General features: G+C 48.8%; 1 long non-coding RNA gene across 1 annotated transcript; it reads left to right on the top strand.

Moving 5' to 3' along the window:
* Positions 1–12: 12 nt before the first annotated feature.
* LOC146440466 (uncharacterized) lies at positions 13–7186 on the top strand. Its single transcript, XR_014851158.1, has 2 exons — positions 13–1320; positions 6239–7186. It is a non-coding gene; the product is annotated as an uncharacterized LOC146440466 (long non-coding RNA).
* Positions 7187–11524: the final 4338 nt, after the last annotated feature.

Genomic DNA, 11524 nt, shown 5'->3' on the forward strand with positions numbered 1-11524 from the left:
GCTCCTCCAAGTCCCAGAAACAGCCAGCCTCAGGTCAAGGCTGAAGGACATGGTTTAAATTAATTAGTGGCAGTGCAAAGGATTAGTAAAAAGCAAACACGTGCTCCAATGTACAGTAATAATCTGCCTGGGATAACAGGAAATTTCTGGGGTTTGTAAGAAGATTAAAGCATGGGAAGAGGGAAAAGAGGCAATAAAGGGAAAAAAAAAGAAACATTCATAAAATGACATTTAGTGAGTGAACTGCCAGCTGCTGATCCTCTGTGAGGTTTCCAAGGTGTTACATAAGCAGCAACACCTGTTGCTCACATAAAAGTCAAAAATGTTTCTGGAAACCAGCAGTTCTTGTAAATTAGTTATTAATAGAATGTCACAGTGATAAGAAAGATAAGAAAGTCATGGGCTTGGTCTGGAAAGTCCCACTGTAAGCTTCAAAGAAAATGGGAGAGAGGGAGGAGAAAGAGGTCAAACCAAACCCCAGAGCTCCCACAGGATTTCTGGGGGCTGCAGAGCTGCTGGGATGCCACAGATGCTCCACCACAGAGCTCAACCAAAGAATCCAGAACCTTCTTCTTTCAAAGAAAATTAAGGGACTCTGCAGGGCACAGGATCTCTCAGATTCCCAACCACATCCTCGGGAACATGGTCCACACCAATGCACTGACCTCCACCTTCTCAACTCCCATTTGGCTCCAAATCCCACAGCTTCTGCTTCAGACCTGGAGATTTGCTTACGCATTGGGAAGCTCCTCTAAGTTTTCCAACTGTATCAAGAGCTCGAGGAGAAGGACAGCATCTTCCTTGGGCATCCAGAAGACAAAGCACCAGCCACTCTGCCCGTGGGAAAGCCTCCCTCCCTGGTGCCCAAGTGCTGCCAAGAGGAAACTCCATCGGGTTGCTGCATTTGGGAGCACTCACACTGCAACAGCTAAGGGATATTCTCAGCTCAAGACTGCTGCCTGGAGAGCTGGACAGCCCAAATCCATCACACATTCCCTGCTGGCAATTCCAAGAGCCCCCAAACTGGGACGCTGCGTCCCTGCTGGTGTCCCCTGGCAGGGGGATGTGCCAGGGTGTCCAGGCTGGAGCTGTTCTCTCTGTCAGGGAGCTGTTGGCCAAGCCTGGCTGAAATAACCTTGACACACACACAGCTCCTGCCCCAGGGGTGACGCACGGCCGGGGATGACGCCGAGCTGGGGCTGAGCCCGCCAAGAGGAGACGTCAGCCTGAGCCGTGAGGGACCTGCTGGAAACGTGACCTCAGCCACCGAAAATAAACAACAAAAAAGGGAGATTACACAGCCTGATGCTCCCGGAGTGGGTAAGGAAGATTGGACCAGAATGTCCAATGTATCCTGGGCAGAGTGGGCAGCAGGGCAGAGAGGGTTCTGCCCCTTGGCCCTGCTCAGGTGAGATCCCTGAGAACCTGCAGAGATGCCTCCAGAGCTGGAATCTAACAGCAGAAGGATGTGGAGCTGCTGGAGCGAGTTCAGAGGAGGCCGTGGAGATGCTCCAAGGGCTGGAGCCTCTCTGCTCTAGAGAAAGGCTGGGAGAGCTTTTCTGGAGAAAAGAAGGATGCAGGGAGACCTCAGAGCTCCTGCCAGTGCCTGAAGTGGCTCCAAGAGAGCTGGAGAGGGACTTGGGACAAGGGGTAGTGGATTTAAACTTAAAAAAAAAGTATGTTTAGATGGGATATTGGGAAGAAATTCTTCCCTGTGAGGGTGGTGAGGCTCTGACACAGATTACCCAGAGAAGCTGTGTCTGCCCCTGGATCCCTGGAAATGTCCAAGGCCAGGCTGGACAGGGCTTGGAGCAACCCGGGATAGTGGAAGGTGTCCCTGCCATGGCAGGGGGTGGAACTGGATGATCTTTAAGCTCGCTTCCAACCCAAGCCATTCCCTGATTCCCTACTCCTGTACTCTGCACAGACGAAGCCAAGGGTTCGGCGCGGCTGATGGGCACGAACAAAACCCGCTCGCCCGCTGAGACTCGGCGGTGGAGCACAAAAGAGCCACGAGCACCGAACCCACCGCCGCCCAGCCCCGGCGCGTCCCCAAAGGAGCGGACCGCGCGGTGCCGGAGAAGCGCGCCCTCCCCCACCTCATTCATTCGGTCGCGCCGGGAGCAGGGCAGCCGCGCCTTCCCGCTCCCCCTAAGCCAGCCGCTCAAACCCCCCAGAACCAGCCCCGCGAAGCCCCGCAGCCCCCCGGAGCAGCCCCGCACTCTCACCCCGCACTCACCGCTCTCCCGCCACCGCCCCGATCCCTCAGCCGGGGCCGCTCGCGCCGGGGCCTGACGTCAGCGCCGCCCGCGGAGGGGATTGGGCGGTGACGTCACTCGGGAGTGACGTCACGCGCCGTGAGGGGCTCCTGAGGGGCTGAGGGCGGGGAGAGGCCGGCTGAGGGGACAGCGCGACACGGAGCGGTTTGCGGAGCAAGCGACCTGAAAGCTCATCCCATCCCGCCCCCTGCCATGGCAGGGGCACCTTACACTGTCCCAGGTTGCTCCAAGCCCTGGCCAGCCTGGCCTTGGACATTTCCAGGGATCCACAGCTTCTCTGGGCAGCCTGTGCCAGCGCCTCACCACCTTCACAGGGAGGAATTCCTTCCCAATGTCCCATCTCTTCCTGCCCTCTGGCAGTGGGAAGCCATTCCCCCTCTTCCTGCCATGCCATGCTGTTGTCCAAAGTCCTTTTTGGTCAGCAGTCTCTGGCTGAGCTGTGGTACAACAACACAGCACTGGTCACAGAATCCAGAATCCTCAAATCCCAGAATGCCAGGATGGGTCAGGTGTGAAGGATCACAGTGGCTCCTCTCGTCCCACCTCCCTGCTCCAGCAGGGTCATCCCAGAGCACAGGATTGTGCCCAGACAGGTCTGGAATATCCCCGGTGAGGGAGACTCCACAGCTTCTCTGGAAAATCTGTTCCAGTGCTCGATCACTGCATAGGGAAAAAGTTCTTCCTCATGTCCAGGGGAAACTTCCTGGGCATCAGTTCCTGTCTGTTCCTCCTGTGCCATTGCTGGGCCCCTGGAGCAGAGCCTGGTCACTGCTCTGAGCCCTCCCTGCAGATGGGGACAGACAGGGATGAGGTCTCCTCTCAGCATCTTCTCTGAACAGCCCCAGCTCCCTCAGCCTTTTATCGAAAGGGAGATGCTCCAGTCCCTTCATCTCTTTACATCACAAAGATAAGATTGTCTCTCCTAGGCTGTACCACCAGCTCCTTGATCACCCAGACATCAGAGAGGGCTGTAGTGCCCAAATGATCTTTCAGTTGCCAAAAATCACCTCTGAATTTCAAACTTCCTCTGCTATCTCACATCCTTCTAGTAGCTGTTCTGCATGAACAGCTGATAAAACTCAGTCTCTTGTTTATACTCTGGTTTTTAGTGTTCCCACTGCTACTGAGGTCATAGTGGCTGAGCAGAACACATTCGGTTTTAAACTGTTTCCTAGAAGTTCAATACAAGGAGATCATTCCCCATTCCCCATCAAGGCCAGTGTCTCATGTATATGCCAAGACCTAAATGGTTTCAGCCCAGCAGAATGAGTCACTTGGTCAATCTTAGGTGCAGAAACCAACACAGAGAGTACTTTTTGCAGCCAGAAGAGTCTTGGCTGGGACAAGGACTGTAGGGATTGTGTTTGTGCTCTGTGCACAGCCTGAATTGTGGCACTGTGCCTCAAAACTGAGATACACACTCCTATCAGCACCCACACTCACAGCTGCTCATCGAACCCCTGGGCAGCCTTTCCCATATCACAGGACAGAGCCTGGTGGCTGACTGTGCAGGAGATAGGCGTAGCTGTTCTGAGAAGAAAACTCATCCTATCAACACTTTTTGAAATAGGAGGCCTTGAAGAGAAGGATAAAGTTAGTGGAGGTGCATGTCCACAGTGAGGACCCCACTGGGGTGAGGCTGACACCCACATGCTGCTGGACACTACAAGGGAAAATTAAAATAGCCTTAGAAAGGGAGAATTCTCTTGATAGAAGGTATATTGAACTGGGACAGGATGGCACTTTCCTTTGGATACATTTCTTTTTATGCTGTTTGGGAACATGACATTTCTCTAAAGGAGAAGAGTGAATGAACACATTCTTCATGAATGAAGAGAAGCTGAATGTCTGATAGGTTATGAACCCAGGTGCAGCATTTTTGGATCTCAGCCACAGGAATGTGTCCTGTGAGGTGACAAACTCTCTGAAGATAATGCAAGAGGACATTTCACCATGTCCTCTAGAGCTATTTCTGCCGAGATTTTGGAGCTGTGCTTCTTGCTTACAGATTCTGCCTCTCCATTTTTCCTTTCTGGGGAATTATTCTTCATTTGAAGCCCCTGCAGCTCTGACTGGTAGCCTAACAGGAGAAGCTGTGGCTGTCCCATCCCTGGAAGTGCCCAAGGCCAGGTTGGATAAGGCATAGAGCAACCTGGGATCATGGAAAATGCCCCTGCCCATGGCAGGGGGCTGGAACTGGATAAACTGCAATTTCACTTCCATCCCAACACTTTATGAAAGCAGCAAGGACAAAGTTGCAAATTTCCTGGCCAAGAATCATTCCGAAGAGGGGCCTTACTTGGCCCAAACTGCAGAAATTCAGAAATACATCATGGTTTGATGCAATCCAGGCACTGCCTGATTTCTTAGACATCCAGTAAAGCTGCATAGAGCAGGAAGCTCTTAAGGAAGTTTTTAATGAGCAACCAGGAGGGATTAGAGAGCCTGGAGCAGTTTGTGCAAAGCATTTGGAGTTAAATCTGATCCCGTGTCACACTTTCTAAATCTCCAAGCAGCGTCCTGGTGTGATGGGGTTTTGCAGCTTCAGAAGCAGGGCTCAGTGTGGGAATCCCATCCTAAAATCAAAGATAGATCCATAGAATCTTGGAGTGGTTGCAGTTGGAAGGGACCTTAAAGACCATCCAGGTTCTCGTGGTGTTTCTGGGGAGGCCTGCAGGGGAGGTTTGTGACTTGTTGCCCTTCTCAGGGGAGCACTGTGAGTATGGAGATCAGTGGGATGTCCTCTGAAGGACAAAGTGACAAGGTGTTGACAAAAAGAATTCCGTGTTTGATGGACCATTCATTTGATGGACCACAGCAACTTTTCAGACAGAAGCTGATGGAATCCTCCTTTCCCTGATTTGATCCTGACAAGTCTTCTCATTCCCAGCAGCATTTGTACAAAGAGCTTCCAGATCCTTCTCCTCTGGACTCCTTCTGCTGAGCTGTACCTCCAGCAAACAACATTATTACTTTTTTCCCCCCTCATTCCACACACATCCATCTTTCACAACCATGAACATTAACTCCCTGAGCAATCTTGAAGAACAAAGGCTTTGAGATAAGATTATCTTGCCACAGAGGTGTTTATAAGCCTTTTTTTTTAATTCCCATTCCCTCCTGCTTATGAATTCCACCCCTTGGCAGGCAGGTTGGGATTGTTATGTAACAGCTTAGCTACATGTAATTAGAGGGCACAAAATTACAGATAGAGCAGGGATATTATCCAATGTGGATGGCACAAGCTTACCTGAGTTTCTAAAGCAATTGGCTGAGTTTGTGGAGGAGAAAAACATTAATGATGAATGACTGTAAATATCCTGAATGTGCAGGAACAGTGTCTGTATCAGAAAGTCCTTCAGCTGTAGATCCCAGAGTCAGCAAGAGCACAGTGGGGAAAAAGCTGCTGCTGGAAACAAAGGAACAGGATTAGGAGGATCTCGGCTTGATTTGCTGGAGTTGCTTTTATGTTCTGAGCTGGGTTCCCTGAGTGATGAGCAATTCCTGCCTCAGCACAGCAAGGAGCAGAGGAGGAGCTCACAGAGCCCTGCAAATGAACCACTCTCTATAAAAGTGCTGTTTTTCAAGGCCATTTATTATAAGCAGAGCACTGAGCCATGAGGGAGCCAAGTGCAGTAATTATATTTGTGAAGCACGGATCATTTCTGTTTGCTGGACCCACTTGATTGTTATTCACACAATGGAGTCATTTTTATGTGATGCTGAGCTTACCAGCCTCTATTTTAAAAATTACTTGTACTTAAGTCATGTTTACCCTCCCTCACAGCAGTACTTTGTATTTGAAGGTGCTGCTGAAGGTAAACCAACCTCCTCCTTTGACAGGGAGGTCACATTTAAACACTTTTTTTTAAACCCTGCCTATCTTTTCTGAAGTCTGTTGAATTTCATGGCATTCTGCAAATAATGATCTTTCCATCTCAATTTCTGCCCATAAACAGGTCTTCAACCATTCATAGTGGGAAAGAGAGGAGATAAATCACCTTCCAGCTTTTGCTTTTTCATCTTCCTCCACGCAGAAAAGCAAACATCCAATACTTTATTTATTTCTGAGGGGACCTGGTCCCCTTTTCATGGGCTGTGGGATATCTTCCACTATCCCAGGTTGCTCCAAGCCCTGTCCAGCCTGGCCTTGGACACTTCCAGGGATCCAGGGGCAGCTGCAGCTTCTCTGGGCAACCTGTGCCAGAGCCTCACCAACCTCACAGGAAGAATTCCTTCCCAATATCTCATCTAAATCTCTCCTCTTTCAGTTTGACCCCATCAATCCTTGTCCTACCCCTACATTTCCCAATGAAGAGCTCCTCTCCAGCTTCCCCACTATAAGGAGGACCTACAAATCTACACCAGGTTATTTTTCCATGGTTTTTCCACAAGCTTTTGCCACTGCCCAGAGACAGATTAGTAAGGAAGTGGAATTTTGCCTGGACTTTATGTGGCTCTCTGTCCCTCAGACCTGAGGAAAGTGTCAGCTCCTGACAGAATCTCCTGCTGTGTCCACATGTGCCACAGTAGCCATAAAGAGTCACCAAGGAGGGAGACCGAGCTCGGCCTCGGTGACAGCTCAGCCACACGGGATGTGAAAAGAAGGAACATCTTCTCCCTGTGGTGCTGAACTGGTTTGACCCTGACACTCATCACGCCCAGCAGATGTGACACAGGCTGTGCCTGGGCACAGGGAGGTGTCACATCGTGTTGGCAGCACAGGACAACCTCACACTGATCACAGTCAGGTCTCATCTTCCCTCTGTGAGTGAAAGCGTCGCTTTTGCACCCAAACATGTGTGTCACACTGCATTGCTGCCTCCTTGGAGAAGGAAAAAAGGGAAGATTTTATTTAGAAATGTTTATTTTTAATTAAAAGCCTGATGATGTTTTGTTCAATTAAATTTTCCTTGTCTGGCTTTTTTTTTTTTTGTATTTTTTTTTTAATGAGGGGTGAAAGCACTGTGTGAACCACACAGGCCTTGTTTTTAAACACATTCTCCTGGCATCATTCCCCTCCCTGTGAGCTCCTGCAAAGGGAAAACACAGGTGTTTGCCCTCCAGGTAGGCTGGGAAGGAGGGAAAGCTTTGCTGATGGCATCTTCCACCTGGCTGTTCCACACTGGCTGTGAGATCCCTGCCTGAAAGGAGCCTCTCAGCAGGTTTTGCTCCTACTGGGTGCTCACAGCTTGGGGACAGCAGTGGCTGCAGCCACATTTCCCTGTGCAAAGGGACAGTTTGGCATCTTGCACCATAATGGATGAGGATCAAACACCCAGTGCCCCCTGGATGTTTCTGCATTGATGCTTTCTTAAAATTAACTTTTTTTTGTGAACATGGGACAGCAATCCTGCAAGGATCTCCCCTCAGGAGACACCCCAATACTGCAAATGCAGTGATGGCAGATAAAGGATCTGGGGCTTTTTTATATCCCCAATTTTAATTTCCACCCTCATGGTGATTGGTCTGACAATCACAGAATCATTAAGGCTGGAAAAGACCTCCAAGATCCTCAAGTTCAACCTTTGACCAATCACCACCCTGTCAATGAGACCATGGCACTGAGTGTGCCATCTGGGCATTAAAGGGAGATGATGCACAGTTAAGGACCATCCACAGCAACAAAAATTATCCAAAAACTGGGAAAAGGGGAAAAAAACAGACCTGTGAAGAGCAGAAAGGGCAAATTTTACAGCACAAAGCACCATCACAACAAAAAAACCCCAAATATATTGATTTTGAAGGCATGTGCTCCAGTACTAGCAAGGTTAGTTGTAACGTTGTAATGACAGCAAACATTTAGCTGTAAGGAAGTCCTGGAAAAGATCCCTCAGGGAGGAAAAAAATTGTGTTGCTGAGAGATGTAAGAGCAGGTTGGGTAAGAACCATCAGCAGAGATGTGAGTTCAGTGGATCCTGTCTCAGGGCAGAGAGAGGCTCATCAACCTCCTCTCTGCAGATTTAGCACCTGAATTTCTCCCCTTTGCTTGCTGCTTCCCCAATAAACACATAAAATAACGAGTTGTTTATCCTGGGAATGTTCAAAAAAGGTCACTGATAAAAGTTCTGAGAGTTAGACAATTCTCAAGAAGCCCCAGCCTGCAGGGCAACCAGCCAGGAAGAATTCCTAGAACCCAGACAGATACATTGTTATTTTGGGGAAGGAAAAAGCTTCCTTTGTTCCCCGAAGGCTTTCCTATATTACCCATTCATCCACTGCCTTGCAGCTTCACATCTCAGCAAACGAAACGGATGAAGGATGCATCCCAAATATAAAAATCATTTGAGATCATTGAGGGAAAGGAGGGATTTTTGAGGGAAAAATCAGGCCCTAAGTCACCCCCTTCACGAACATCTGCCAGCAGAGGGGACACAATGGTGCTAAAGAAAACACAGCGGTTGTCACTTGCCCTTAAGCAGGGATTTCACACCTCGGAGTGGATGCAGGGAGCTCACAAGGGGCAGTGCTGTAATTTAAAATTACTTTCACTTCTCTTTAGCTGACAAGGCCAGGTTGGATGGGGCTCTGAGCAGCCTGGGAAGTGTCCCTGCCCATGGCAGGGGGTGGAACTGGATGAGCTTTGAGGTCCTTCCAACCCAAACCAGTCTGTGATGATTTCCCAGTTTTCCAGCAGAGCTCTTATAGCACATTGGGAAAACCAAATGGAAGTCTCTGAGCAACCCAAGGAATCTTTCTGCCCTTCACAGCTTGGTCATCAAGGCCAAAAACATTCATCCTGTGACAGAAGCAAAGGCAGAAGGGAAATGTTACAAACCCCCAGCAGCTGCTTTTGCAGAACTGGATTCCCTAACGTGTCTGGAGTGTAAACAGAATCCATTTTTCTTCCTTCCTTACTGGCCCTGACGGTACAAGTTTCCACACAGGGATTCATTTCAAGCAGGCTGTGGAAACAAGATGCATAATTAGTGCAGCTAATGACAAGGATGAGTTACCAGGCTGAGCAGAAGCAGCACTTCAAACACTCTCAGGCCAGCAGGAGAGAGTTTGCTCCCTGTAAGCCTTCCCTGCCCAGGAAATCATGGCCTGCTTTCCCAAAGGTCTGTGTCCTTCTGAATAACACAAGCCCATGTGGAAACAAGCTCATTCAGGTCTCTGAGGTGAGCAGATGTTGCAAAATAAGGGTTTAGGAATGTACTCTGTGAAAACCAAACTGTTTAAAAATCCAGACAAAGCCTCATATCATGTTTATCACAAGCCACAAAAAACCAATGGAAGATCACCACCCTCCTTTGGAATTGGATTTCAGTGATCCTGCAGTGTGAAATATTCTGTGATTCACCTCCATCTGCCCAAGAGGTGGAAACCTGTTAAACACCAGGAATCAGCCTCGAAACACTGAATAATCAGAAAACAGTTCACTGGGAAATGGATGTGCCACTCATTGGTGTTGCTGTCTGCCAGGAACAAGGCAGAGAAGGAAAACCCTGTGATCACTGAAAAGCCACTTTCCTGACTCTCTTTACTGAGCACATTTGTCAGTGAGACTTTGGAGAATAAATAGTTTATGAAGAGGACTCAGGTTTCATCTGATAACATCACATAAAGCTTCTCTGACAGGGGCTCAATCCCTGTAAAATGTGTGAGTTGGCAGATGTGGGAATACAGACACAACTGCTCAGTGGGGAATCACAGAATCACAGAATGGTTTGGGTTGGAAGAGGCTTTAAAACCCATCTGGTTCCACCCTCTGCCATGGGCAGAGACAACTTCCACTGTCCCAGGTTGCTCCAAGCCCTGTCCAGCCTGGCCTTGGACACTTCCAGGGATCCAGAGGCAGCCACAGCTTCTCTGGGAAACCTGTGCCAGGGCCTCACCACCCTCACAGCCAAGACTTTTCCCCCCCAATACCTCATCTGAATCTCTCTTCTCTCATTTTAAGGCCATTCCCTCTTGTCCTATCACTCCATGCCCTTGTGGAAGTTCCTCTCCCCCTTTCTTGGATCCTCCTTTTTTGTACTGGAAGTCTGTAATTCCTAATGCTGCAGGGAACCACTGGATTTCACTGGGCTTGAAGAGTGTAATGACCCAACGTGAGAAAAGCCTGCTAAAAACATATCCATGCATTCCATGAAATCTGCGAGGTCTCACAGACCTAAACCTCTCATCCCCCAAGTGCTTTGTTCAATTAACCTCAAAACTCACACTGAAATAAAGCTGACTTTTGGCAGAAGACCTCGGGGGGAAACTTGGGGACAGAGAAATTGAGATGCATTTAAAATGAAATCTAAACTGGCCACCTCTGCAAAACAGAGCCGCAAGCACAGCTGTAAAGTCATTTATCAAGGGCTGGGAGCATTCTGCATGCTTCCAGGAACAGGCAGCACCTTTTTCACAGCCTCCCCAGCCTCTCACAGCTGTGCAGGAGAGGAGCAGCTACAGCAGGACTGAAAAATCACCTCAAGAATTCCTTGCCTTTGCTGGAAGGGAATAAGGCATCATGTTACGAGCCAGGGAGAGGCAAAGGCTTTTGAGAATTCCATTTTCCATCCAGTGTTTTGAGATAATCACTGTAATTTAGTGTGATGAGGCTACAGGCTTTGCTCTTGAAGCTTAATAGTCCTCTGCTCGAAACAAAGGCAGGTTATTTACTCCTCACATGCCATTTCTCAGGCAGTGGGTGCTGCAGGTCACCTTTTCTGGGTCTTTCTTAATTTCTTGGAATCATTAAGGTTGGAAAAGACCTTTGAGACCATCGAGTTCAACCTGTGATCAATCCTCTCCTTGTCCCCAGCCCAGAGCACTGAGTGCCACATCCAGGCCTTCCTTGGACACCTCCAGGGCTGGGGACTTCACCACCTCCCTGCGCAGCTCCTTCCAATGTCTGACAGCCCTTTTCATGAAGAAATTCCACCTGGATTTACAGTGAAATCCCCTGTAGGACAGGTGAGAGAGATGGAATTATATTTAATTAAATTTTGCTGTCATATCCTTGCAGACTGAACTGTAATTGACATTTTTCCACACACCCCCCACTGGCAAGTTGAGGACTCTTGGAATGGGGAAACCTCCTGCCTTCAGTTCCTGATTTACTCACAGCTTTTTGTCAGAGCAGGATATAAACATACATCAGCATCTGCTTTAGCTGAAAACCAGAGCTTGCCAACTCAAGCAGGTTGGGGATTTTCCACCCACAAAAAAAAGCAATCTCAGCAAAGAAAAAACTATCCTCGGGGGGAAAAAGGGGGTTTTGCCTAAATAATTCTACCTTAAATTGCTGGAGT

This window comes from Lichenostomus cassidix, chromosome 3 (assembly GCF_008360975.1).
Source record: "Lichenostomus cassidix isolate B80296 chromosome 3, HeHo_3.0, whole genome shotgun sequence".
Classification (NCBI taxonomy): Eukaryota; Metazoa; Chordata; class Aves; order Passeriformes; family Meliphagidae; genus Lichenostomus; species Lichenostomus cassidix.